The sequence below is a fragment of the Dermochelys coriacea genome, chromosome 27, assembly GCF_009764565.3.
Source record: "Dermochelys coriacea isolate rDerCor1 chromosome 27, rDerCor1.pri.v4, whole genome shotgun sequence".
NCBI classification, from domain to species: Eukaryota; Metazoa; Chordata; order Testudines; family Dermochelyidae; genus Dermochelys; species Dermochelys coriacea.
This window is the reverse complement of record NC_050094.1, coordinates 1267675-1295650: the sequence shown is the minus strand read 5'-3', so window position 1 is coordinate 1295650 and position 27976 is coordinate 1267675. Positions and strand designations below refer to the sequence as shown.

Below are 27976 nucleotides of genomic sequence, written 5' to 3'. Positions count from 1 at the left end.
ATGACTTGCTCCCCAGAATTTTCTAGACATTGCCCTAGGTAATGTGTTGAGACAGGCCTCAAGATGGCATTTTGGAATCAGCATCTCGTCTACATAAGAAAGTTGTGCAGATTTTTTTGATCTGTTTGACATTGCCCTTCTGTTAAATAGTGCAACTTCTAGTGTAGACAAGGCTGATGGATTAACATATGCAAATCCTTAAGGGGTAAAACAGCAACACTTCCTTTGTACTTGAATCACTGAAGATGGTATTTAAGGAGAATTGTAAGTGGGGCTGGTAGCGTTGCCTGGTAAGGTGACCTTACACTTCCCATAAGACCCTGTTTTCAGTTTCTTATTATTTTGCCAGACTTTTAACTGTTCGGGCTGAAAATTTCTGCCCTGGGTGTCTGCCTCAGTCTGATTCCTCCCGCTCCAAAAATTTCAGTCAAATTGATTCAGCAGTCTAAGAACAAGGCTAGGCAGCCAGAAAATGAGGAACAAACAATTAGTGACCACCTCTGAAAAGTTTCAGAGTAGCAGATGTGTTAGTCTGTGTTCACAAAAAGAAAAGGAGTACTTGTGGCACCTTAGAGACTAACAAATTTATTAGAGCATAAGCTTTCGTGAGCTACAGCTCACTTCATCGGATGCATCCCTCTGAAAAGTTTGGCTTAAGTGATTTGACTAACATCACATAGGAACTCTGTGGTATAGACAGGGATAGAGTCCAGTTCTCTAGGTTGTCATTCAACTGCCTTAACCATGAGACCATCTTTTCTCTTCCTGCCATCTCATGCCTTGTTCAAACAACATCTTCCTTCCAACTTCCTCAACAAATGAGGCAGGGGTCCTACAGACCAATCTCCTTCAGTACACAACTCTGACTATCCTCATAGCAACTTCATTACATACACTGAATACCATAGGGTCCTGTGGAAAAGATAGCATGTGAACATGTAAATAAAGATTATATCATGCTGCATGTGCACAAGGGAGCCGAATTAAGGTTGCACAGACAGTAAGTGCCAGATTTAAGGCCAACTTTTAAGCACTTGATTTTGCAGCCTTAATATTCTTCTAACATAGATTTTTGTATGTAATATTGATTAATGTTTGTGTCTCTGGGACAGGAAGAAACATTAGCCCACATTGTCTAAAATGAGAGTGGTGTTGTCTTGTTAATGAGAAGATGTCACTCCAAGGAAATAACCATCTTGTGTAATGGCAGAAAATCTCCATACAAAGGAAGGGCCTTAGAGCTTGCAGTGTCAAATTAATCTGTCACTTAAGTTTTGTGTGCACTAGGAAAATTACCCACTACTGACAGAGAGTGTCATAGAATCATAGAATATCAGGGTTGGAAGGGATCTCAGGAGGTATCTAGTCCAACCCCCTGCTCAAAGTAGGACCAATCCCCAACTAAATCATCCCAGCCAGGGCTTTGTCAAGCCTGACCTTAAAAACCTCAAAGGAGATTCCACCACCTCCCTAGGTAAACCCATTCCAGTGCTTCACCACCCTCCTACTGAAAGTTTTTCCTAATATCCAACTTAAACCTCCCCCACTGCAACTTGAGACTATTATCCTTGTTCTGTCATCTGCTATCACTGAGAACAATCTAGCTCCATCCTCTTTGGAACCCCCCTTCAGGTAGTTGAAATCAAATCCCTCCTCTTTCTTTTCTGCAGACTAAACAATCCCAGTTCCCTCAACCTCTCCTCATAAGTCATGTGTTCCAATCTCCTAATCATTTTTGTTGCCCTCCACTGGACGCTTTCCAATTTTTCCACATCCTTCTTGTAGTGTGGGGCCCAAAACTGGACACAGTACTCCAGATGAGGCCTCACCAATGTTGAATAGAGGGGAACGATCAGGTCCCTTGATCTGCTGGCAGTGTCCATATTTATACAGCCCAAAATGCCGTTAGCCTTCTTGGCAACAAGGACACACTGTTGACTCATATTCAGCTTCTCATCCACTATAAACCCTCGGTTCTTTTCTGCAGAACTGCTGCCTAGCCATTAGGTCCCTAGTCTGTAGCAGTGGGACTCTTCCATCCTAAATGCAGGACTCTGCACTTGTCTTTGTTGATACTCATCATATTTCTTTTGGCCCAATCCTCTAATTGTCTAGGTCCCTCTGTATCCTATCCCTACCCTCCAGGGTATCTACCACTCCTAGTTTAGTGTCATCTGCAAACTTGCAGAGGGTGCAATCCACGCCATCCTCCAGATCATTAATGAAGATATTGAACAAAACCAGCCCCAGAACTGACCCTTGGGGCACTCCACTTGATACCGGCTGCCAACTGGACATGGAGCCATTGATCACTACCTGCTGAGGCCCGATGATCTAGCCAGCTTTCTATCTACCTTATAGTCCATTCATCCAGCCCATACTTCTTTAACTTGCTGGCAAGAATACTGTGGGAGACCATGTCAAAAGATTTGCTAAATTCAAGGAACAACACGTCCACTGCTTTCCCCTTGTCCACAGAGCCAGTTATCTCGTCGTAGAAGGCAATTAGATTAGTCAGGCATGACTTGTCCTTGGTGAATCCATGCTGACTGTTCCCGATCACTTTCTCTCCTCTAAGTGCTTCAGAATTGATTCCTTGAGGACCTGCTCCATGACTGTCAGATGCATGCAGCCAAACCAGGGCAAATTACTGTTTAACTGGAAGGCCCTGTTTGAACTAGGGAATTTTAGTGGCATAGACAAAGATATATGGAATTCAGCTGTGCTTCAGCAAACCATAGTTAAAACAAATTACTACTAAATCAATTAACACTGTAAATTATTAAAACTCTTAATCTTTTTTTTTTTTTTTGTGCATTTCCCTTAGTATTGATAGTGGAATAAGACTACTCAGTTTCAGTTTTGATGATGATCAATTTCACTTTCAGGTACTCAGATGTGCTGCAGAATGCAGCTGTTTTAGGGTTTCTCATACTGCACGTGAATCATAAACCCGGCCTGGCTTTTTTGGGGGCTGGCGGAGAAACAATATTTTATTTATAAAACATTTCTAGTAGTATTAGGTTTGTACAGCTCTTTCCCTTCCCTTTTTAACAAAAGAAAATTGGGAGCCTGAACTCTACTTGGGTTTTACTGTAACCTTCATAAGACCAGTTATCCAACCTTCTATCCTACAGAAGTTTTTGGGAGTGGGGGTAGGTAATAAAAATAAATTACATGTTATGTATATGTACAGTAGTCTGGGGGGACATATAAACTGGCAAAACTGGTCAAAACTATTGGCTTAATATTATTTGAGGTTGGTTGAGATCTTAGCGTCTTGGAAAAAAAATTCTAGAAAAATGTGATTGTAGCTTTCTTTATCACCAATAATGTTTCTAAAGATTGTTGAACCCTGTGCAAATTTATCTAGTCTCTGTTCTCCATACTTGTTGTGATTCTTGAAAAATGAAGGGCATGGATTAAAGAGTGTCATTTTCAGAGTGTCAGAGTAGCAGCCGTGTTAGTCTGTATTCGCAAAAAGAAAAGGAGTACTTGTGGCACCTTAGAGACTAACAAATTTATTAGAGCATAAGCTTTCGTGAGCTACAGCTCACTTCATCGGATGCATTTGATGGAAAAAACAGAGGAGAGATTATATACACACACACAGAGAACATGAAACAATGGGTTTATCATACACACTGTAAGGAGAGTGATCACTTAAGATAAGCCATCACCAACAGCAGGGGGGGGAAAGGAGGAAAACCTTTCATGGTGACAAGCAGGTAGGCTAATTCCAGCAGTTAACAAGAATATCAGAGGAACAGTGGGGGGTGGGGTGGGAGGGAGAAATACCATGGGGAAATAGTTTTACTTTGTGTAATGACTCAGTCGGACTGAAGGTAAAAAGTCCATTACAATCTACATACCACACAGACTATGCTGACAGCTTGTGCCACACACTCTCAAGGAAACTGTGGAACCACCTGATCAACATCCTCTACAGCAAACAGGGAAAGATTAAGAATGAGCTCTCAAAACTGGATACTCTCATAAAGAACCAACCTTCCACACAAACTTCCTCGTGGCTGGACTTTACAAAAACTAGACAAGCCATTTACAAAACACACTTTGATTCTCTACAAAAGCAAAAGGACACTAAGCTATCTAAACTACTATATGCCACAAGGGGCCACAACAATGGTTCCCGTAACCCACCCAGCAATATTGTTAATCTATCCAACTATACTCTTAGCCCAGCAGAAGAATCTGTCCTATCTCGGGGCCTCTCCTTTTGCCCCTCCACCCCCACGAACATGATACAGTTCTGTGGTGACCTAGAATCCTATTTTCGACGTCTCCGACTCAAGGAATATTCCAACACACCTCTGACCAACATATTAACCCACAGAGACCTTCCTGCCAACACTACAAAAAGAAGGATTCTGGGTGGACTCCTCCTGAAGGTCGAAACAGCAGCCTGGATTTCTACATAGACTGCTTCCGCCGACGTGCATGAGCTGAAATTGTGGAAAAGCAGCATCGATTACCCCATAAACTCAGCCATGCAGAACACAGTGCCATCCACAGCCTCAGAAACAACTCTGACATCATAATCAAAAAGGCTGACAAAGGAGGTGCTGTCGTCGTCATCATGAATAGGTCGGAGTATGAACAAGAGGATACTAGGCAGCTCTCCAACACCACTTTCTACAAGCCATTACCCTCTGATCCCACTGAGAGTTACCAAAAGAAACTACAGCATTTGCTCAAGAAACTCCCTGAAAAAGCACAAGAACAAATCCGCACAGACACACCCCTGGAGCCCCGACCTGGGGTATTCTATCTGCTACCCAAGATCCATAAACCTGGAAATCCTGGACGCCCCATCATCTCAGGCATTGGCACCCTGACAGCAGGATTGTCTGGCTATGTAGACTCCCTCCTCAGGCCCTTCGTTACCAGCACTCCCAGCTATCTTCGAGACACCACCGATTTCCTGAGGAAACTACAGCCCATTGGTGATCTTCCTAAAAACACCATCCTAGCCACTATGGATGTAGAAGCCCCCTACACCAACATTCCACACAAAGATGGACATCAAGCCGTCAGGAACAGTATCCCCGATACTGTCACGGCTAACCTGGTGGCAGAACTTTGTGACTTTGTCCTGACCCATAACTATTTCACATTTGGTGACAATGTATACCTTCAAATCAGCGGCACTGCGATGGGTACCCGCATGGCCCCACAGTATGCCAACATTTTTATGGCTGACTTAGAACAACGCTTCCTCAGCTCTCGTCCCCCTAATGCCCCTACTCTACTTGTGCTACATTGATGACATCTTCATCATCTGGACCCATGGAAAAGAAGCTCTTGAGGAATTCCACCATGATTTCAACAATTTCCATCCCACCATCAAGCTCAGCCTGGACCAGTCCACACAAGAGATCCACTTCCTGGACACTACGGTGCTAATAAGCGATGGTCACATAAACACCACCCTATATCGGAAACCTACTGACCGCTATTCCTACCTACATGCCTCTAGCTTTCATCCAGATCATACCACTCGATCCATTGTCTACAGCCAAGCGCTACGATATAACCGCATTTGCTCTAACCCCTCAGACAGAGACAAACACCTACAAGATCTCTATCATGCATTCCTACAACTACAATACCCACCTGCTGAAGTGAAGAAACAGATTGACAGAGCCAGAAGAGTACCCAGAAGTCACCTACTACAGGACAGGCCCAACAAAGAAAACAACAGAACGCCACTAGCCATCACCTTCAGCCCCCAACTAAAACCTCTCCAACGCATCATCAAGGATCTACAACCTATCCTGAAGGACGAGCCATCACTCTCTCAGATCTTGGGAGACAGACCAGTCCTTGCTTACAGACAGCCCCCCAATCTGAAGCAAATACTCACCAGCAACCACACACCACACAACAGAACCACTACCCCAGGAACCTATCCTTGCAACAAAGCCCGTTGCCAACTCTGTCCACGTATCTATTCAGGGATACCATCATAGGGCCTAATCACATCAGCCACACTATCAGAGGCTCGTTCACCTGCGCATCTACCAATGTGATATATGCCATCATGTGCCAGCAATGCCCCTCTGCCATGTACATTGGCCAAACTGGACAGTCTCTACGTAAAAGAATGAATGGACACAAATCAGACGTCAAGAATTATAACATTCAAAAACCAGTTGGAGAACACTTCAATCTCTCTGGTCACTCGATCACAGACCTAAGAGTGGCTATACTTCAACAAAAAGCTTCAAAAACAGACTCCAACGAGAGACTGCTGAATTGGAATTAATTTGCAAACTGGATACAATTAACTTAGGCTTGAATAGAGACTGGGAATGGATGAGTCATTACACAAAGTAAAACTATTTCCCTATGATATTTCTCCCTCCCACCCCACCCCCCACTGTTCCTCTGATATTCTTGTTAACTGCTGGAATTAGCCTACCTGCTTGTCACCATGAAAGGTTTTCCTCCTTTCCCCCCCCCTGCTGTTGGTGATGGCTTATCTTAAGTGATCACTCTCCTTACAGTGTGTATGATAAACCCATTGTTCATGTTCTCTGTGTGTGTGTATATAAATCTCTCCTCTGTTTTTTCCACCAAATGCATCCGATGAAGTGAGCTGTAGCTCACGAAAGCTTATGCTCTAATAAATTTGTTAGTCTCTAAGGTGCCACAAGTACTCCTTTTCATTTTCAGAGTGGAAATTGAACAGGGAGGAGTCCTAGAGCTTTCACAGGAAGTGATAATTCTTAACATGCTATTTTCTGTCATCCCTTTCAGTTTGTAGCTTGGGTGTTTCAGCCACTGATGCTATCTGCTGTTCTAAGGAAACCACCCATGAAAGCTAGTTAAAAAATCAGATAGAGGATCATTTCATCTCTTTAAACTCAGCATCATGATATCACCACGAGAAGGTAGCAGAATTTGTTTTTTGGCTAGTTTTCATAGAGGCAAAGGACCCTTTTGAGTGCACAGTATTCGTGGATAGAAGAAGCTAACCTCTTGAACTCTACTTCAGTGGAAAGATTTTATCAGAAGCTGAAGCTGTGTTGTGAGCAAGATACAAAATTACCAGTCTTGGCAGAAGTTGATTTTTATTTTTTTATAATTTTGATGGATAATGTTGGTCTAGTTTTAAACATTTTTAGATTTTTATCAATTTACATTTTGATAGTTGCAGGAAATTATAGGTGGGAGTCGGGCAATGAGAGAATCAGACAATAATTATTTAATATCAGTAGATGTTGAGTTTCAAAAAAAATAAAGCTTTGTAGCCACTAAAATACAAACTGTCAACATCACATCAAACTACATATCCTTAAATTAAACCAATAAGTTCTCAAGCAGTATTTTCTTACTTTCTTACTCTGTTTCTGTTAACAATGGAGATATTTGTTCCTCAATTTGGGTATCTAGGGTGAAATAGATGTTTACCAACATTTACCAATAAAAATCTAATCCTTCCAAGTCTCCAGATTCCCTAATAGAGCCGTGTTCTTTTTCTCTGAAATGAGTTTATAACTATATGACATATGCAGTTCTTGTCTGCCAGAGAGCCCTAGTTCTCCTTCGAGTGATGGTCTCTGTCTATATTCCACTGAGGGGAATGCGCAGGCGCCCAGAGCTTTTCAGAATAGCAGTGTCTCTTGGTCCACCTGTGTGCCCTTGCGTTGCCTCATGGTTTTGCCTGGGGCGATAAAGGGCAGGATGGACCAACCACATCTTTAGTTCCTTCTCGACGCCGCATGATCCGAGTTGGAGCTTCAACTGTCCTCTTGTCCTTGGTGATGCATTTTCCAAACTTTTATCGAAGAACTGTTGTTGTTCTTCATTTATTCAGGATTTTGTTGTTTTGTGTACTAGTTATCTTGTTTCTGCAAGTTTTGTAGGATTAAAGACTGGGGACGCCGCTCCGGCAGTTTCCTGCCAAACAATCTACAACACACACATACCCCAACACCCATGTCTGGATATTGGCCATAGTCAGGATTTCCATTGTTTTCTTTAGTAATTTTCTTGTTTCTGAAAGTCCTGCAAGCCTTAAGACTCAGGATGCCACTTTGGCAGTTCCTCGCCAAACAATCTCCCTCTCTCTCCCCCCATTACCCGCATCTGGGTACTGGAGTATGATAAACAATCCAGGACTAAAAGTGAACTTTATGCCTTTGGTCTCCCTCAACGACAAAACCGACATTGTCTGTACTGCTTGGGAGAGTCCCACACTATGTCCAGGTGCATCAAAAATCCCCAGCAGCTGGAGATGGCACACTAGATGGGAAGGGCTCTGAGTTACTATAGAGAATTCTTTCCTAGGTATCTGCCTGGTGGACCTTACCCACATGCTCAGGGTCTAACTGATTGCCATATTTGGGGTTGGGAAGGAATTTCCCCCAGGTGAGCTTGGCAGAGACATGCGCTGACTCCACAGCTTCCATTGACTGGGAGCTACAGGGACACTGTAAGGCGACCCTGTGCTCCTTCCCCCACTTAGGAGCCGCTGTGAGAGGTATGTGCTGGTTGCTTTTGGGAGCCACCCGAGGTAAGCACCACACCCCTCACCCTCTCCTGCACCCCAACCTCCTGCCCCAGCCCAGAGTCTGCATCCCACACCTCCTCCCACATCCAAACTTCCTCCTAGAGTCTGCATCCCCTCCTGCACCCCTACCCCAGGCTCATCCCGGAGCCCCCTCCCACACTCCAAACCCCTTGGCCCCACCTCCCAGCCCAGAGCCTGCACCCCCTTCCCCACCCTAACCCGCTGCCCCAGTCCAGTGAAAGTGAGTAAGGGTGGGGGAGAGCGAGCGACAGAGGGAGAGGGGCTGGAGTGAGCGGGGGTGGGGCCTCAGAGAAGAGACGGGGCAGGGGTGGGGCAATGGTGCTTGGGTTTGTGCAATTACACTGTTGGCAGCCCAACTCTCATGCCTCAACCTTTACATTCTCAAACCAAAGTTCCACATGGTCACACCTGTGGCTGTCATCCCCTCACTAGAAAAAGACGTGGTTTATGGCTCTCAATGTGCAGGGTGCCTATTTCCCATATCGACATACACACATCACAAAGACAGTTCCTGAGGTTCATGGTGGGTCCTTGACACTTCAAATATAAGGTCCTCGTGTTTGGAATAACCATTGCCTCACAAGACTTCAAAAAGGTTTTCTCTGTGGTAGCGGTTCACCTCCAGCGAAAAGGAGTCCTTGTCTTCCCCTTCCTAAACAACTGGCTGCTGGCGACACGATCCAGAAAAGAAGCTTGGGAATCGACGTCCCAACTTATTCTACTCTTCTCCTTCCTAGGAATGAGCATCAATGTCAAAAAATGATTTTGTACCCTACACGATCCCTAGAATTCATAGGCGTACACATCGACGTGTCCTCCACATGCACCTATCTGCCAAAAGATAACAGATTCTAGAGCTCACTGGACCTAGATATTACCACATCCAAGGTAGAAGCCAACCTCGAACAGCTTAATGGGACTAAATCTGGGGGCCCGGATAATCTTCATCCAAGAATATTAAAGGAACTGGAACATGAAATTGCAAGCCCGTTAGCAAGAATTTTTAATGAATCTGTAAACTCAGGGGTTGTACCATATGACTGGAGAATTGCTAACATAGTTCCTATTTTTAAGAAAGGTTAAAAAAAGCGATCCCGGTAACTACAGACCTGTTAGTTTGACATCTGTAGTATGCAAGGCCTTGGAAAAAAATCTGAAGGAGAAAGTAGTTAAGGACATTGAGGTCAGTGGTAATTGGGACAAAATACAACATGGCTTTACAAAAGGTAAAAAGAAAAGGAGTACTTGTGGCACCTTAGAGACTAATAAATTTATTTGAGCATAAGCTTTCGTGAGCTACAGCTCACTTCATCGGATGCATTTGGTTTTTCCACCAAATGCATCCGATGAAGTGAGCTGTAGCTCACGAAAGCTTATGCTCAAATAAATTTATTAGTCTCTAAGGTGCTACAAGTACTCCTTTTCTTTTTGCGAATACAGACTAACACAGCTGCTATTCTGAAACCTGTCATTACAAAAGGTAGATTGTGTCAAACCAACCTGATCTCCTTCTTTGAGAAGGTAACAGATTTTTTAGAAAAGGAACGCAGTAGATCTAATTTACCTCGATTTCAGTAAGGCATTTGATACGGTACCACATGGGGAATTATTAGCTAAATTGGAAAAGATGGGGATCAATATGAAAATTGAAAGGTGGATAAGGAATTGGTTCCAGGGGAGACTACAACGGGTCACAATGAAAGGTGAACTGTCAGACTGGAAGGAGGTTACTAGTAGAGTTCCTCAGCGATCGGTTTTGGGACCAATCTTATTTGATCTTTTTATTACTGACCTTGGCGCAAAAAAGCGGGAATCTGTTTGAGGATGACACAAAGCTGGGAGGTATTGCCAGTACAGAGAAGGACTGGGATATCATACAAGAAGATCTGGATGATCTTGTAAACTGGAGTAATAGTAATAGAATGAAATATAATAGTGAAAAGTGCAAGGTTATGCGTTTAGGGATTAATAACAAGAATTTCTGTTACAAGCTGGGGACGCGTTACTTGGAAGTAACAGAGGAGGAGAAGGACCTCGGAGGACTGGTCAATCACAGGATGACCATGAGCCGCCAATGTGATATGGCCGTGAAAAAAGCTAATGCGGTCTTGGGATGCATCAGGCGAGGTATTTCCAATAGAGATAAGGAGGTTTTAGTACCGTTATACAAGGCACTGGTGAGACCTGATCTGGAATATTGTGTGCAGTTCTGGTCTCCCATGTTTAAGAACGATGAATTCAAACTCGAACAAGTACAGAGAAGGGCTACTAGGATGATCCGAGGAATGGAAAACCTGTCTTATGAAAGGAGACTCAATGAGCTTGGCTTGTTTAGCCTAACTAAAAGAAGGTTGAGGGGAGATATGATTTCTCTTTATAAATATATCAGAGGGATAAATACCATGGAGGGAGAAGAATTATTTAAACTCAGTACCAATGTGGACATAAGAACAAATGGATATAAACTGGCTATCAGGAAGTTTAGATTTGAAATTAGATGAAGGTTTCTAACCATCAGAGGAGTGAAGTTCTGGAACAGCCTTCCAAGGGAAGCAGTGGGGGCAAACAACATATCTGGCTTCTAGACTAAGCTTGATAAATTTATGGAGGAGATCATATGATGGGATAGCCTAATTTTGGCAATTAATTGATCTTTGACTACTAGTGGTAGATATGCCCAATGGCCTGTGATGGGATGTTAGATGGGGTGGGATCTGAGTTACTACAGAGAATTCTTTCCTGGGTGTCCGGCTGGTGTCTTGCCCACATGCTCAGGGTTTAGCTGATCGCCATATTTGGGGTTGGGAAGGAATTTTCCCCCAGGGCAGATTTGCAGAGGCCCTGGGGGTTTTTCACTTTCCTCTGCAGCGTGGGGCATGGGTCACTTGCTGGAGGATTCTCTTCACCTTGAAGTCTTTAAACCATGATTTGAGGACTTCAGTAGCTCAGACATAAGTTAGAGGTTTGTTACAGGAGTTGGTGAGTGAGATTCCATGGCCTGTGTTGTGCAGGGGGTCAGATTAGATGATCATAATGGTCCCTTCTGACCTTAAAGTCTATGATTCTATGACCGCCTTAGTGACTTCCAGTCCCTCCGTCTCAACCAGAACTTGCCTTTCCCTCCTTGGTCACATGGTAGCGTGCGTGTAAATCACACCGTTCACTCGTTTACACCTCTACTGTCTACAACTCTGGCTACAGAGGGTCTACTCCCCATGTGCCAGGGCATGGACACCATTCTCACCATTCCACCAGAAGTCATTTCTTCCCTTCAGTGGTGAACAAACACACTCCAGGTTTGCTCAGGAATGCCCTTCCTCTCTCCTTCACCAACAGCTACAATTATAATGGAAGGCTGAGGCACCCACTTGGGAGATCGCATGACACAAGGGACTTGGACTGCCCAAGAAGCTAGGAGGAATATCAACATCCTCAAACTAGAGTATAATACAAGGCATGCTTAGTAGCTATCTGTTCTTGTCACGTCCTCGCCATTTTGGACAACACCACTACAGTTTATTACATAAACAAGCAAGGGGACACACAGTCCACAGCACTGTGTGCCAAAGTGGTACGCCTCTGGAAATAATGCATGCCACATCATATCCTCTTGTCCACAGCCTACCTTCCAGGAACCCAGAATGTGATTGCCAGTGCCTTCACAGACACTTTGCAATTGACCATGAATGGGAGTTGCACAACACGCTAGTTGCGGACATTTTTGGCCACTGGGGAACTCCAATCAGGGACCGATTTTAATCTTTCACCAACATCAAGTGCATCCAATACTGCTCCAGGAGAGGACTCAGTGCCCACTTGCAGGGGGACCCCTGAGCATCGACTGGTCGGAGTGGACCAACTATGCCTTCCCTTCACTGCCATTCCTACCACACATTCACAGACTCAGACAGGAGAGGGTGGCGGTCATCCTGATCACCCCATATTGGCCTTGCCAGTTCTGGTTCCCTCCTCTTCTCCACATGTTGATGCATTCCCCACTCCCAATGTTTCCAAAGCTACTGATGCAACACAGGCAAACTCAGACACCCCGATCCGAGGGCGCTCCACCTGACAGCTTGACTTTTCGATGGACACCCCCACTAATGCAGGAATGCTTGCTGGCTGTCTGCGATAGCCTCTCCAGTGGCAGAAGGGGCTCCACAAGATGATCCTACTATGCCAAGTGGGCTTGTTTCGATGCCTGGGCCAAACATACAGGTTTTGGCCCTGAAGCCATGGGCATCCTTTGCTATTAGACTCTTGTCTTTCTAAAGGCCCCTGGGCTCACACTCAGCTCCATCAAAATGCACATAGCAGCCATTAGTGCCTCCCCCCCTCCTGTGGAAGGGCATTCTGTCTTCACCCATCCCTTGACTGCCAGATTTTGGAAGGGCCTTGTATGCAAATATCTGCCCATCTGGACTATCGCTCCTCAGTTGGACCTCAACCTGGTCCTCACATTATTAATGAAGCACCCCATTCAAATCTCTGGCCTCCTGCTCTCTTTCTCTTCTAAGAAAGTAGCTTCCCTGGTCACAATTATCTCTGCAAGGAGGTTTGGTGAACTGGGGGCTATGATACCCCTTTCACGACATTCCATAAGGACAAGGTATCGTTGCGCCTGCATCTCAAGTTTCTACCAAAGTTTCCCGCTTCCACCTCAACCAACCCATTTGTCTGCCTGCTTTCTTTCCCAAACCTCACTCCCCAAATGAGGACTGGTGGCTTCACTCCCTCCATGTGTGTAGGGCCCTGGCCTTTTACGTACAAGGGACAAAGCCATTCTGGAAGTCTCCCAGACCATTTGATGCCATAGTGGAAAGAATTAAAGGGCAGGCCATTTCCACCCAGAGAATCTCAAAGTGGGTCTCAGGGTGCTTTATGCTCTATCAACTGTTGGGATGATCCCCACCAGGTAGGATATGGGGGTATTCCACAAGAGTGTAGGCATCAACTACTGCCTTGCTCCTTGAGCTGTCCCTTGCAGACATATGTAAGGCAGCCATGTGGAGTTCGGTACACACCTTTTCTTCTCATTATGTTCCAGTGCATGATTCTGTGGATGGACATCTTGTTTTGTGCAGCGGTCCTCCACTCCATGGCTCCGTCATCTTACTCGCACCGTCCACCTAGCTGGGTACTGCTTGTCAATCACGCTCAATGGAATACAGTAGGGACCATCACTCGAAGTAGTAGTGGAGGTTACTTGCATGTAACTGCAGATTCTTTGAGATGTGTGGTCCCTATCTGTATTCCGTTACCCGGCCTCCTTCCCAGCTGCTGCGGACCAAGGAACACTACTACTTTGAAAAGCTCCAGCTCCGGGCACATGGCACATACGCATTACCCTTAGCAGGATACAGATAGGGCCCCACACATCTTTAAGAATCTCCAGTTACAGGTAAGTAACTCCCCTTTTGTGATCTTCAGGAAAAAACTTACTGCTATGTGTAGCCTCTCCTTATTACCTCCCTTTTAAAACAAGTTAGAGTTTTTGTGCTTTTGAGATGATTACTGCAAAACTTAAACACTTACTTAGATAGTTATCTTGTAGGTTAAATCAGTTCTTATGTCTAATAACATTGATCGCAGCCCATTACCATGTCAGATATGTAATATCCTTTTGATTATAAGCAGGCTGTACCGATCAGACTTTTTGTTCCTCAGACTGGCCCTGGACCCATGTCCTACTCCCATTCAAACTCATGAATTTTGTGTCGAATTCAGTGGGAACAGGATTTGGCCCAAACCAGATGATGAGATTTTCAAACTACTCTATTTAAGTAGTTCCATGAATGTTCGTAAACAGCACCTAGCTACAAAAGCTATAAGTGGTGTGTGTGTGTAAAAAGTGTGTAACATCCTTTCCCAGAAACTTAGACTCCATCCCAGATGCACTTCAAGATCTAGGTTGTCAAAAGTAACAAGTGATTTTGGGGGCCCAAATTGAGACTCCTTAGCAGGGCCTGATGTTTCAGGGGGCAGATGCTCAGCACTTCCTGAAAATATTCTCCCTGTAAGGAGTTTCAAATGGGCACCCAAAATCACTAAACTCTTTGAAAATGTAGGCCTATGTCTCAGTCCTTAGTAATTTTCAACAGCCCCAAGTGTAAATCCCTCAGAAATAGTGCTCCCGTATCCTAATGATAGGTTTCAGAGTAGCAGCCGTGTTAGTCTGTATCCGCAAAAAGAAAAGGAGGACCTATGGCACCTTAGAGACTAACAAATTTATTTGAGCATAAGCTTTTGTGAACTACAGCTCACTTCATCGGATGCATTCAGTGGAAAATACAGTGGGGAGATTTATATACATAGAGAACATGAAACAATGGGTGTTACAATACACACTGTAATGAGAGTGGTCAGGTAAGGTGAGCTGTTACCAGCAGGAGAGCAGGGGGGGGAAAACCTTTTGTAGTGATAATCAAGTTGGGCCATTTCCAGCAGTTGACAAGAACATCTGAGGAACAGCCTGGGGGAGGAGGGGATAAACATGGGGAAATAGTTTTGCTTTGTGTAATGACCCATCCACTCCCAGTCCTTATTCAAGCCTAAGTTAATTGTATCCAGTTTGCAAATTAATTCTAATTCAGCAGTCTCTCATTGGGGTCTGTTTTTGAAGGTTTTTTTGTTGAAGAATTGCCACTTTTAGGTCTGTAATTGAGTGACCATAGAGATTGAAGTTTTCTCCGACTGGTTTTTGAATGTTATAATTCTTGACAGCTGATTTGTGTCCATTTATTCTTTTATGTAGAGTCTGTCCAGTTTGGCCAATATACACGGCAGAGGGGCATTGCTGGCACATGATGGTATATATCACACATAGACTCCAATGAGAGACAGCTGAATTGGAATTAATTTGCAAATTGGATACAATTAACTTAGGCTTGAATAAAGACTGGGAATGGATGGGTCATTACACAAAGTAAAACTATTTCCCCATGTTCCCCCCCACCCCCCCAGTTCCTCAGACATTCTTGTCAACTGCTGGAAATGGCCCACCTTGATTATCACGACAAAAGGTTTTTTCCCCCCTGCTCTCCTGCTGGTAATAGCTCACTTTACCTGACCACTCTCATTACAGTGTGTATGGTAACACCCATTGTTTCATGTTCTCTGTGTATATAAATCTCCCCACTGTATTTTCCACTGAATGCATCCGATGAAGTGAGCTGTAGCTCACAAAAGCTTATGCTCAAATAAATTTGTTAGTCTCTAAGGTGCCACAAGTACTCCTTTCTTTTTTCCCATATCCTAAGATGCCATTCCAGCTACTCACCAGGATGATCCTAATACTACCAGGTGAAGCTTTCTTTTGTTAGCCTTCCGTAAAGGGAGTTATTTGGGCTGAATGGGACCAGTTTACTTCCTGTTTCTAGCTGCTGAATGCTTTGGTCAAAGCCATCTAAGCATTCCAGTAATATGCAATGGTCACAGATGTATGGGATTAGGAAGATTATTTTGTTGTTGTTATGGGATGGGGAGCAAAGCAGCAGTGTGCATATCAGGGCTTCGTTAACATATTCTGCAGTATCCCAAAATAGCTGCCAGTTAGTACTGTAAACAAAAGCACTTAATCCTGTCCAAGCCCCGAAATATGTTGTTATCCTCAACTTTAGGGCACAATTCAAAAAAATCTTCTTCCTCTTTTTTCAGTAATCCACATTTTTTGCCATTCCTCTTTTAAAATTTTCTGTATTAGGTTTTTGAATCGGTGTTTACTAAAGGGTACTTGTGTCACTTTCCATTTCTTAGTGTTGTTAGCTGCTTTGTCCACCATTTCATTCCCTGTTGTTCCAATATGCGCTGGGATCCAAGCTAAAGGTGTCCCTAGCCTCTGTTTGCCAGAAGCTGGGAATGAGCAACAGGGCATGGATCACTTGATGATTACCTGTTCTGTTCATTCCTTCCTGGGCACCTGGCGTTGGCCATAGTCTGAAGACAGGATACGGGGATAGATGGACCTTTGGTCTGATCCAGTATGGCCATTCTTATGTTCTAATGCTACATGTATCCCCATCTGTACAAACTGTGTTGTTAGAAATATAATTTCATTGATTAAATCACTTCTGTGTACTGAGACATCCTTTGTATTGCCCTAAGGCCTGAGACTGAATCTGAAAACATGACTGCTGCTGGGCATGCATCCCAGATCCAATTTATGCTAGCATTACTGCTACTAGTTCGGCTGTCTTGACAGCTGAGTAATTGATATTCTTTTAGATGTATTAATTCCCAATTTTGGTGTACAATATGTCATCCCGTTTTTTCTTTTTTGGACCCATCTGTAGATATTTGACAAAAACAACTCCACTTTTCATCTATGTATTGGTATGCTTCACTTTTATACCTACTATCTCTCTTTCCCCTTATGCTTTTATCAAACCTAAAGCCAGGTTTGAACATGCAACTCTCCATCCATAACAAATTTTCCCATGACTAAAAGTTTTTACTTCATTCAGCTTTTCCTTGTCTTTCAATTCCTTCTTCCCCACACTCTAACTCAAATGGCAAATTGAGTTCTAACATCCTGTGCTATAGTTTACCTATCAAATTCCCAACAATCCTTGGGTATTTGGTCTTTCATCACTGCAATTCCCATTAACGGTGGTCTAGAAAGATAGGTTCATAGTGTAACCGACATTTCACTAGAAGCTATCTGTTGTATGCATATTGGAGTTGTAATAAGTGAACTGTGTGCAATTTGTAGTGCCTAGCTTGTATTAAATCTAATTTTTTAAGTCTTGATTTTGATGCTGACCCAAAAGCTTGGGAGCCATAGTCAGTAACTGGTCTGACAAAGACTCTGCAGTGTTTTCTTCTTCATTCCCAAATTAGTCCCAGAAAGAATTTTATGCAGGTTAACCCTTTCTGTATGTTTGTCTTTAACATAGTTTATATGATCTTTCCAAAGTAATTTAGTATCATATATTACCCCTAATAATTTAAACCTTTTAACTATGTCGCTTTGTTCTCCGTACAGATACCAGCCCCCTTCTTTTCTCACCTTCGTTCCTTTATACAGGCCCAACCTGCTATTCCCAGCTGAACTTCATCTTTCATTAGGCTTTATTGATCTCTGGCTCTCCTCCAGGTGCAGCAATAAGGTTAATTGACCTAATTTAACCTACTCTGCCTTGTGTTCGTTGGACAACCCATCACACACTGACATTGTGCTCTGCCTGTACAGGGACCCAGATATTCACTGTCCTGTGGAATTTACATTTCAAAAGCATCCTTAAAAATTCAAACAAAAGCTTGAGTAGCATTAATGCAGTTTAGCAGTGACATTGAGTTACTTATTTAGACAATTAATGAATACAGCTTTCTGCTCAGGATGCCCTTCAGTGCCACAGAATAGCACATACTGCACATAGCTCCCTCCAGAGGAGTTAGTGCTGAAAATTTAGTGCATTGTTAATGTTCCTTTTTCTAAACACAGCTATTCACATCAATTCAGTGCTTTTGATATTTAAGGTATGAAACTAAACAGCAATTTCCCTCTACGAAGTCATCTTGCTACATGTGCATAGACAGGGAAAAAATCCTTTAAACACACAGTATAGTTTATTCCAGTGATGTACAAATCCCAAATTGCATTTGAAAACAAAATGCAATGCTGTTGTGTGTCTTGCCATCTGTATTTGTGCACATCTACAAGCAAAGATTATAAATACTGCTGATCTTGCTGTTGGTTTATTTCTCAACCAGAGCAGTGGCTACCTGCTGTTCCAGGAACATTTCCTCTCTAGCAAACAGATGGTCCTAAGTTGGCTGCCCTTACCATGGTTTAGATTCACCATTATCAAGCTGTCAAAGGACCCATCTGCTCTGAGCAGCTGTCCTGGCATTGCCTGTCTGTGTGCTGGGAACCTCAGCATTTCACCAATCTCAGACATATAAAACGTCTATTTCTGTTTTATTTGGGGGGTTGCAATTGATGCCATCTGGCTCTTCTTTTTTAATCAAACAGATATTAGAAATCTTACACATTAAAGATTTGCTGTGAAAGTTATTGGACAGAAGAATTGACTTTTAGATACTCTGACCTAGTTTATAGATCTTACCTGAGGCTTTCAAAACATTAATTTTTGTTGCAGCATTTAAAAAAAAAATGTAAGCAAGGGCAGGGCGTAGACACACAAGTTATGGAATGAGCACAGAACCTGGGAGCGAGGAACTTGGTCTTTTTTTAATTACTGTTCTTCCCCTGTCTATTGTAAGTCCTTGAGCCAGTCATTTGGGACTTGTCTACACTGGCACTTTACAGCACTGAAACTTTCTCCCTCAGAGGTGTGAAAAAACACCCACCTGAGTGCAGAAAGTTTCAGCGCTGTAAAGCGCCAGTGTAGACAGTGCACCAGCAGCGCTGGGAGCTACGCCCCTCATGGAAGTGGGTTTTTTAGAGCGCTGGGAGAGCTCCCTCCCAGTGCTCTGCCACAGCAGCGCTTTAACGTTGCCGGTGTAGACTAGCCCTTAATCTCTGTGCTGCAATTGACCTGTCTTTAAAATGGAAATGATACTAACTGGTCTGAATGGTTGAGGATTAATGAGTTAACGTTTGCAAGGCTTTTGAAGACTAACAGTACTTCATAAGTCGTGCTAAGTATTAGTATAACAAGGTGATGTGTTGACCTCTTTGTTTATAATGAGCCACATTGTATAGGATTCCTACTCTGTCTCATAATTTCCAGCAAAAAGACCTTAATTAGACCCTGTTCCTGAAGCGTATGGACCAGCAACCCATTTGCAAACACAAGTTTCAACTCTTCAGTGTCTCCTGACCCTACATTTCCTATTTTAAGAGCAATTTGTTAAATATGAATCAAGATGCACTTTTTAAAAAGGCAACAAAAGCAGCTTCTCAACAAGATTTTCACTTGACTTTTCAATGGGATGAGGCACTATTATAAAATTATAGGGGGATCCAGCCTACTAAGCCTGGATACTTTTCCACTGCTTCAAGCTTTTTGTTGAAATTTTCTGGGAGGTATTTTTTTGGGATTCCTATTACTCTTTATATGATTCTCATGGGAGAACAGCGAAAAAGTACAAATACTATAAAACTCTTTGGGTTTCCAGCTTATTCAGCTTTAATAAAACTAATATACATCTTGTACATTTGCTTTCCCCTTGTTCATACCTGTGCAATTTTTGCTCCCAGCTCATTTCACTTGTTCAAAATAGTTACCTAAAGTTATGCTTCTGAGGCTTCCATTTTCAACATTGATAAGTGATTTTTGGGTGCCTAGCTTTGAGCTACCCTAAAGGGCCTGATTTTCAAAACGTTCTGACTGCCCACCTTACAAAAATTGAATCCTATTAAAGCTTCTCAGATTGGGTCCCCAGAATCACTAATCACCCTCTGAAAAATTAAGGCCACAAGTTCTTTGTTAGGTGTCACAGTTCAGGCCAACTTCACCCATTCTAGGCTCTCAGCTCCTCAGCTGTCACATATCATGTGCAGACAGTCACATCTCTCTCCCTTCACACCCTGCACAGTTCCCTGCCCACACTGTGTTATTCCCAGCAAGCCAGAGTGTCCAGCCAGAACAGCATCAGTGCTTGACTTACTCTTCAGGGGCCATAAACAATCTAATTACCAGCAGTTATGAGTTGCCACACAGCCCTTTATAAGCAAGCATATTTATTCTTAAGATGAAAGCATTACAGAGAAAACATATTAAAAACGAGAGAATCTGCATGCATGCTAATAAGGAGATCACCCCACCCATATGCACAACTCCAGCAGGGCTCTGGCAGGAGTCAGTCCTTCAGACTCCACCAAGGGGTTCTTCTGGGTTTACAAGTTGATAACAGCCCCAGCTCAAAACAGGCACCCATCACTCTGTAGGCCAAAGTCCTTCCAGCCTTTCCCAGAAAGGATTGCGCGCGCGCACACACACCCCACCCCACCCCTCCCCTTGGACAGAAGGTCCTGTTCATTTTCTGCACCAGAAAGAAGGCCCGGAGTCAGTTTAAATCAGGCTACTTATTCAAAAGTCCTTTCTTTGACTGTTTGTTTGTCTCTGGAGAATCCAGTAGATGTGAGCCTCTCACCAGGCAGCGGTACCTCTCTAGTGGTGTTACAACCTGAATGAATTTGCCTAATTACCTCTCACTGGTCATAATTCCTGGAGGGCTGTGGTCCCCCTCCTCCATGGAATTACGTACAATCTCTGGCCCACAATGATGCATAAACTTAATACAGTAAGATCTCCCAAAGATCACTAGTTTCAGAGTAGCAGCCGTGTTAGTCTGTATTCGCAAAAAGAAAAGGAGTACTTATGGCACCTTAGAGAGTAAGTACTCCTTTTCTTTTTGCAAATACAGACTAACACGGCTGCTACTCTGAAATCTGTCATTACGCAAGGCACTGAATTTAGCCGTATGGAGTGGAAATATATCAACTTCATGAAAAAACTCATACAGGTACAGACAGACATCATCTTCCTCTCCAAATGCAAACAGATGGACATCATACCAAAACGACTGAAGGTAAAAAATCCATTACAATCTACATACCACACAGACTATGCTGACAGCTTGTGCCACACTCTCTCAGAGAAACTATGGAACCACCTGATCAAGATCCTCTACAGCAAACAGGGAAAGATTAAGAATGAGCTCTCAAAACTGGATACTCTCAAAAATTTGTTAGTCTCTAAGGTGCCACAAGTACTCCTTTTCTTTTTGCAAAGATCACTAGTCACCTCTGAAAAATTAAAGCCACTAGACCTTTGTTAGGCACCTAAATACCTAAAACGTGAGCACCCAGCAGTCCCCACTGAAGTCAGGATCCTATCACTCACTTAGATGCCTAAATATGGATTTAGGAAGTATAGCCTTTTATTTAAAGTGAATTTTGTAATGTGGTATTACACCACTGTGGGGTAGGCTCTGACTGCTACAGTTTCAAGTTTAACCGAGTGAAGTCATCTCTGCTACTTGCTTCAGAGTTAGTCTCTAGGAACACACAAAGACCAAGGGTAGTGACCACACATACATGTACCAGTACAGAGTCTAGTCTATTTTATAAGTTTTATTAAAGTTACAATTAAAGTTATGATAACCCAAGCATATAGAAATTCTATACAGACCTATGCACAAGTTTTACAAATATAATTATACTCACATCCTTAACAGTAGTGTTAGGGTCTGATGGGTCTCTCATGGCTTGATCATCAGTAGAGGGATGGTTCCTGCTGGAGTCTCCCAAATGAAGCTCAATTTTCCCATTCTGGCCATCCCCTTTTTATAGTATGATTCTGTCTATACCTACATTCTGTGCATGTCCATAAAAGTGTCAACCCTCTTTTCTCTTATTGGTCTGTCCCCTGGAAACTTAGGGGGACCCCAGTTTTCTATAGGCTGTGTAAGTTCCCTTTGTTCTCATTAGTATTGGTGCACAACCTGTACCCTGTGGTTAAGACACATGTCTGAGACAGATGCACCTTTAGAGTATTTTTATGATCTAATATTAATCTGGGTAATTTTGCACAGTATTACCATTTGGTAATTTCCCATAATCTCAGGGCATTGGGTTATTTCTCGGTCATTGGCTTAAATCATCATTTCTTGTCTCCAAGGCCTAAACTAGCTAAAATAAAGTCTCGCAGGCCTCAGCCTGTGGGTTCTTGCGTTTCAGCTTGTTTTACTCATGTCTAATACTCAGTTCCTCTAAATACTGATCAATCTTATACTTTTATAATCCTACAAATTCATTCTAATTAACATAAAATGAATATATGTAATATAAGTTGGATTAATCATAACGTCACTCAAATGGATAATGAACTAAAATAATTGGCTACAGAACCTATTTTTATATGAACTTTTTTTAATATTGGCACTTCTGGTTTTTATTTCTTAAGCAAGGTAAACTTTAAATTCTATGTAAAACCTATACTGAAATTTTTAATCTTGTGTTTAAAAAAGCATGTTTACTAGAAAAGAAGCCTGTACAGTTTATATATGAGGAATGAGCCTAATATATTGGCTTCCTAATATACTCTTTTTTTTTTTTTCCAGTTAAGTGCTTGTAAAATATAAGTGAGTGGGAATTCAAAGGTGATGGCACAAACTAGATCATAAGTAGTTTATTTCCTCGGTATATCATGGTTGAACCCAAGTGATAGCTTTGTAAAAGACTTCTGACATCCCCCTTAAGAAAGATACTTACAGTGATGTCCTAGCCAAACAGAGGAATTTTCTTCTCCTTCTTTCCTTCTGTTTGATCTGTCAGCTATTTCCTACTTTCGTTTATAGTAGAGCTGTCAAGTGATTAAAAAAATTAATCACGATTAATCACACTATTAAACAATAATAGAATACCATTTATTTAAATATTTTTGGGATGTTTTGTACATTTTCAAATATATGAGTTCAGTTACAACAGAGAATACAAAGTGTACAGTGCTTACTTTATATTTATTTTTGATTACAAGTACTTGCACTGTAAAAAAAAAAAAAAAAAAAAAAAAAGGGAACTGGGTTTTTCAATTCACCTAATACAAGTACTGTAGGGCAATCTCTTTATCATGAAAGTTGAACTTACAAATATAGAATTGTGTACAAAAAATAACTGCATTCAAAAATAAAACCATGTAAAGCTTTGAGCCTGCAAGTCCACTCAGTCCTACTTCTTGTTCAGCCGATTGCTCAGACAAACAAGTTTGTTTACATTTGCAGCAGATAATGCTGCCTGCTTCTTGTTTACAATAGCACCTGAAAATGAGAACAGGCATTCTCATGGCACTGTTGTAGCCGGCATCGCAAGATATTTACATGCCAGATGCGCTAAAGATTCATCTATCCCTTCATGCTTCAACTACCATTCCAGGGAACATGCTTCTATGCTAATGACAGGTTCTGCTCAATAACAATTCAAAGCAGTGTGGACCGACACATGTTCATTTTCATTATCTGAGTCAGATGCCACCAGTAGAAGGTTGATTTTCTTTTTTAGTGGTTCGGGTTCTGTAGTTTCCTCATCAGAGTGTTGCTATTTTAAGACTTTTGAAAGCATGCTCTACACCTTGTCCCTCTCAGATTTTGGAGGGCACTTCAGATTCTTAAACTTTGAGTCAAGTGCTGTAGCTATCTTTCGAAATCTCACATTGGTACCTTCTTTGCTTTTTGTCAAATCTGTAGTGAAAGTGTTCTTAAAATGAACATGTGTTGGGTCATCATCCGACACTGCTATAACGTGAAATATATGCCAGAATGTGGGTAAAACAGAGAAGGAGACATACAATTCTCCCCTAAGGAGTTCAGTCGCAAATTTAATTCACACATTATTTTTTTAATGAGTGTCATCAGCGTGGAAGCATGTCCTCTGGAATGGTGGCCGAAGCATGAAGGGGTATATGAAAGTTCAGCATATCTGGCACGTAAATACCTTGCAGTCCCGGCTACAAAAGTGCCATGCAAATGCCTATTCTCACTTTCTGGTGACATTGTAAATAAGAAGAGGACAACATTATCTCCTGTAAATGTAAACAAACTTGTTTGTCTTAGTGATTTGGCTGAACAAGAAGTAGGACTGAGTGGGCTTGTAGGCTCTGAAGTAGTACATTGTTTTGTTTTTGAGTGCAGTTATGTAACCAACAAAAATCTACATTTGTAAATTGCACTTTAACAACATAGATTGCACTACAGTACTTGTATGAGGTAAATAGAAAAATACTATTTCTTTTGTTTATCTTTTACAGTGCAAATATTTGTAATCAAAAATAATATACACTTTGATTTCAATTACAATACAGAATACAATATATATGAAAATGTAGAAAAACATCCAAAATATTTAATAAATTTCAATTGGTATTCTATTTAACAGTGCAATTAAAACTGTGATTAATCACGATTAATTTTTTTAATCGCAATTAATTTTTTTGAGTTAATTGCGAGTTAACCGTGATTAATCGATAGCCCTAGTTTATAAAAAGAAAAGGAGTACTTGTGGCACCTTAGAGACTAACAAATTTATTAGAGCATAAGCTTTCGTGAGCTACAGCTCACTTCATCGGATGCATCCGATGAAGTGAGCTGTAGCTCACGAAAGCTTATGCTCTAATAAATTTGTTAGTCTCTAAGGTGCCACAAGTACTCCTTTTCTTTTTGCGAATACAGACTAACACGGCTGCTACTCTGAACCCTAGTTTATAGTAGTTCCTGCCAATGTGCTGTACAACATTTAACTTCTCCTTGAGCATGAAAGCCTATGCTTTTTGAAAGTGACTGGTGATTTTGGATGCCTTGATTTGGGGGGTAAAGGGGGAGAGCACAATTTGAGATGCCCTGAAGAGTCCTGATTTTTCAGCAGCTGGGTTCTCAGCTTCTGAATATCAGATCCCTTTAAAATGTCTCAAGTTGGGAAACCAAAATCACTAGGCATTTGAGAAAATTTAGGGCAAAGTGTATAATTACAACCTTTATATAATGCTCAGAGGGAATGTTTCTGCTCTAAGAAGTAGAGCACATCTCTAAGACAACTTACTGCAATGGAAGAGCTACTGGGATGTGTTGTCTCGAGTTGGGTTTGGGGAGATTGGGGCTTGCCAACAGCAAAAGATTAAATTTGTTTTGCAGAAAAGTGCATTTTGTTTCATTCTTTTATATTTTTTCCACAAGCATGACATAGAACCATCATCTCAAATGAAGAAAAGGAGTACTTGTGGCACCTTAGAGACTAACAAATTTATTAGAGCATAAGCTTTCGTGAGCTACAGCTCACTTCATCGGATGCATTTGGTGGAAAAAACAGAGGAGAGATTTATATACTCACACACAGAGAACATGAAACAATGGGTTTATCATACACACTGTAAGGAGAGTGATCACTTAAGATAAGCCATCACCAACAGCAGGGGGGGGAAGGAGGAAAACCTTTCATGGTGACAAGCAGGTAGGCTAATTCCAGCAGTTAACAAGAATATCAGAGGAACAGTGGGGGGTGGGGTGGGAGGGAGAAATACCATGGGGAAATAGTTTTACTTTGTGTAATGACTCATCCATTCCCAGTCTCTATTCAAGCCTAAGTTAATTGTATCCAGTTTGCAAATTAATTCCAATTCAGCAGTCTCCGAATCTGTCCTATCTCGGGGCCTCTCCTTTTGCCCCTCCACCCCCACGAACATGATACAGTTCTGTGGTGACCTAGAATCCTATTTTCGACGTCTCAGACACAAGGAATATTTCCAACACACCTCTGACCAACATATTAACCCACAGAGACCTTCCTGCCAACACTACAAAAAGAAGGATTCTAGGTGGACTCCTCCTGAAGGTCGAAACAGCAGCCTGGATTTCTACATAGACTGCTTCCGCCGACGTGCATGAGCTGAAATTGTGGAAAAGCAGCATCGCTGACCCCATAACCTCAGCCATGCAGAACACAGTGCCATCCACAGCCTCAGAAACAACTTCTGACATCATAATCAAAAAGGCTGACAAAGGAGGTGCTGTCGTCATCATGAATAGGTCAGAGTATGAACAAGAGGCTACTAGGCAGCTCTCCAACACCACTTTCTACAAGCCATTACCCTCTGATCCCACTGAGAGTTACCAAAAGAAACTACAGCATTTGCTCAAGAAACTCCCTGAAAAAGCACAAGAACAAATCCGCACAGACACACCCCTGGAGCCAGGACCTGGGGTATTCTATCTGCTACCCAAGATCCATAAACCTGGAAATCCTGGACGCCCCATCATCTCAGGCATTGGCACCCTGACAGCAGGATTGTCTGGCTATGTAGACTCCCTCCTCAGGCCCTTCGTTACCAGCACTCCCAGCTATCTTCGAGACACCACCGATTTCCTGAGGAAACTACAGTCCATTGGTGATCTTCCTAAAAACACCATCCTAGCCACTATGGATGTAGAAGCCCTCTACACCAACATTCCACACAAAGATGGACTACAAGCCGTCAGGAACAGTATCCCCGATACTGTCACGGCTAACCTGGTGGCAGAACTTTGTGACTTTGTCCTGACCCATAACTATTTCACATTTGGTGACAATGTATACCTTCAAATCAGCGGCACTGCGATGGGTACCCGCATGGCCCCACAGTATGCCAACATTTTTATGGCTGACTTAGAACAACGCTTCCTCAGCTCTCGTCCCCTAATGCCCCTACTCTACTTGCGCTACATTGATGACATCTTCATCATCTGGACCCATGGAAAGAAGCTCTTGAGGAATTCCACCATGATTTCAACAATTTCCATCCCACCATCAACCTCAGCCTGGACCAGTCCCACACAAGAGATCCACTTCCTGGACACTACGGTGCTAATAAGCGATGGTCACATAAACACCACCCTATATCGGAAACCTACTGACCGCTATTCCTACCTACATGCCTCTAGCTTTCATCCAGATCATACCACTCGATCCATTGTCTACAGCCAAGCGCTACGATATAACCGCATTTGCTCCAACCCCTCAGACAGAGACAAACACCTACAAGATCTCTATCATAGCATTCCTACAACTACAGTACCCACCTGCTGAAGTGAAGAAACAGATTGACAGAGCCAGAAGACTACCCAGAAGTCACCTACTACAGGACAGGCCCAACAAAGAAAACAACAGAACGCCACTAGCCATCACCTTCAGCCCCCAACTAAAACCCCTCCACGCATCATCAAGGATCTACAACGTATCCTGAAGGACGACCCATCACTCTCACAGATCTTGGGAGACAGGCCAGTCCTTGCTTACAGACAGCCCCCCAATCTGAAGCAAATACTCACCAGCAACCACACACCACACAACAGAACCACTAACCCAGGAACCTATCCTTGCAACAAAGCCCGTTGCCAACTCTGTCCACATATCTATTCAGGGGATACCATCATAGGGCCTAATCACATCAGCCACACTATCAGAGGCTCGTTCACCTGCGCATCTACCAATGTGATATATGCCATCATGTGCCAGCAATGCCCCTCTGCCATGTACATTGGCCAAACTGGACAGTCTCTACGTAAAAGAATGAATGGACACAAATCAGACGTCAAGAATTATAACATTCAAAAACCAGTTGGAGAACACTTCAATCTCTCTGGTCACTCGATCACAGACCTAAGAGTGGCTATACTTCAACAAAAAGCTTCAAAAACAGACTCCAACGAGAGACTGCTGAATTGGAATTAATTTGCAAACTGGATACAATTAACTTAGGCTTGAATAGAGACTGGGAATGGATGAGTCATTACACAAAGTAAAACTATTTCCCCATGGTATTTCTCCCTCCCACCCCACCCCCCCACTGTTCCTCTGATATTCTTGTTAACTGCTGGAATTAGCCTACCTGCTTGTCACCATGAAAGGTTTTCCTCCTTCCCCCCCCTGCTGTTGGTGATGGCTTATCTTAAGTGATCACTCTCCTTACAGTGTGTATGATAAAC

At 42.6% G+C, this 27976-nt stretch overlaps 1 protein-coding gene across 2 annotated transcripts in view; it reads left to right on the top strand.

Annotated features, from left to right (window-relative positions):
* The window catches only part of MYO1D (myosin ID), a 397979-nt gene that overhangs the window by 273612 nt on the left and 96391 nt on the right, over window positions 1-27976 (top strand). The gene's annotated exons all lie outside the window — the stretch shown is intronic.